A 2,725-nucleotide genomic window follows, 5' to 3' on the forward strand; every position below is an offset into this window, starting at 1 on the left:
CAGTCGGGTAATTCGAACCAGACATCAAGCTTGTGATCACAGCAAAAAGGACCCAAAAAATCACAGATATTAGCGGCTCTAGTCCATTCCTCATCTGTGGGCGCTGTTTTATAACCCTTCTTATCAAATGTCTCCAGACATCAAGCTTGTGTTCACGTGTTTCCGATCCTAATACATACTTAACACTCTCTCTTACTTTCTGCAAAGAGTCTCCAATAACCTTCAACCCATCTTGCACTATGAGATTAAGTATGTGAGCTGTACATCTTACATGGAAAAACTCTCCTCCACACAACAAATCATCATTCAATTTCAGCTGCGACTTCACAATGTCCTCAATGGAGTCATTACTTGTAGCATTATCTAATGTGACTGAGAACACCTTCTTATCAATTCCCCACTCTTTCAGTGACGCGAGGAGTTGAACCGCAATACTCATACCGGTATGTGGTGGTGGTAGAGCACAAAACGTCAGGATCTTGCTGTTCAACTTCCAATTCCGATCAATGTAATGTGCTGTCACACACATGTATCCTTCCCGTTTCAAGGATGTCCACAAGTTAGACGTGAAGGACACTCGTCCAGGGAGAGTCGCTAATTCCCTCTTGAGTGTGTCTCTCTCGCCTTCATATAGTCTATACACATCTGCTCTCGCTGTGTTTCGACAAATGGTTTGGACATCAGCATTCAAATACTTCCAGGTGTCTCTCACTCTTTTATACTCCACGTACGAGTAAGGTAGATCATTATGGACTATTGTCTTAGCTACCATCTGCCTAAACACAGTATGATCATACTTGCGAGATACCACTTTCCCGTCGATATTGAGTTGTTGCTGCCTTCCTCGATTCCTTGGATACATTTTACATTCTCCCGATGTCTTCTCAACCCACTGGTTCCATGCGAATGCGATTGCCATGCATACTCACGTTTGCAATGATTGCATGCAGCTTTCAACTTTCCATTGGGTTTTTCGACCACCTTGAAATCTTTCCAGACATCTGATTTTTGCCTCTCTTCCCTTTCCTCTTCACCGATTTCATCCTCATCAAACTCTTCTTCATCCAGTTCATCACCAAGCTCGGGTATGTCCTCTGCGACCTTCTCCTTCTTCTTTTGCGACTGAGTAGGCGAAACCTTCTTCTTTTTGGACTTAGTAGGCGACTTTCTTCTCCATCCACGAATCACAGACTTCATAGGAACAGACTTCCCTTTACTATACACCTGTCCAGACGAGCCAACGCCACCATCTATAGTGGATTGCAACATGGGTTTCCCCGTGGCTGTTCCGAAACTGGTCTGTCTGTGAGGCTTGGTTTTTTGGATTGGTTGACTGATTTCAACATCAGAATCATCAGTATCATCGACAAGACTGATAAGCCTTTTTCTGCTTCCTTGCTGCTTCCCATCAGCACGAGTTACACCAGCTTCCTGAGAAGCAATCTGATCATCAACCTCAGCTGCTGCAGCAAGAGTAGCTAAGACTTCCTGAGTGGCAAAGTCCACAGTATTTGGCGGGGAGTAATTCGGATCCCACGTCGACTGATCTTCGGACTGGCTCCTTGATCCCATGGTCTCTCTCGCTCTCAAGTTTTGTGTTTTTTTTTTCACGCCGTGGAATGAAATAACCTTTTTAGGGTTTCCTAAATTTTGTCTATTTTTAAAATTTTTTGTTAATATCTTATTTAAAATTTGTTACTATTGTTTATTTTCAAAGTTCCAAATTTTATTACACAAGTACACAAACAAAAATCTCTCGTTCAAATTTACTATATCATCTACGCAATGCAAGCTAAACTAGACAGTGATCCGATAACCTAGTGATTAATGAATCTAAGTTTCACACGTTTAAGAGCTTACTAACCTGAGGTCCTTAAAGCTGCTATATCGGCTGAAGCTGGAAACTACTCGACCAGGTGGTGTATGTACTCGTGCAATCCTTCATTGTTCTCATCACAGGACACACAAAAAAAAAAGACAGTTCAGTTCATAGAACACAAAAAAAAAGAAAACACAGTTCAGGACACAAACCTTGGCACGCAATCACCTTTGGCGCCAGCAACCGTCTTGGGGAAGTCGTTGATGAACATGAAAAATTGAAGTACGCAATCTACTACTCCGCATGATCTCTTCTCTGTATGTACAAAAGAACAAAAGATGAGACATATCAGTACTATCAATGCAAACAACTGAAACAAGACGCTACACTACTCAACACAAGACAATAAGATTCACCGAACTAGTCAACACAAGACAATGAGATAGCGAGTTCTCCTATCAATGATTAATAGTTCTGGGTAAGAGAGTGACTAACCTTATGTCCTGAAGCTGTCTAAGAGGAGAAGAAGATGACCAAGTCACCTACTTTCTCACCATCACTCCATCACCTCAACACAGAACACAAAACAAAGCGACAGACAAACATATCAGATACTGAACACAAGTTATTTTTGTTCTATTATATAGAATTTTTATCACTAAATAAAAGCAAGGTTACCTCAGACAATAAGCATTGTCGATCAACACTGTTGTTACCTGAAAGCAAAGCTACAATGAATCAAAGATAGAACACAAATATACAAACAAACGATGAAACAAAGACACGCTTATTGGTCTTTTTAATAGATGGATCTAACAGTACGCTTACAGATTTTGTTGTTCAATTTGTTTACATGGATCGCTAACCTAGATAAGACATAACACAAACTATAGATCGCTAAGCTAG

Source organism: Brassica oleracea, chromosome C2, assembly GCF_000695525.1.
Source record: "Brassica oleracea var. oleracea cultivar TO1000 chromosome C2, BOL, whole genome shotgun sequence".
Classification (NCBI taxonomy): Eukaryota; Viridiplantae; Streptophyta; class Magnoliopsida; order Brassicales; family Brassicaceae; genus Brassica; species Brassica oleracea.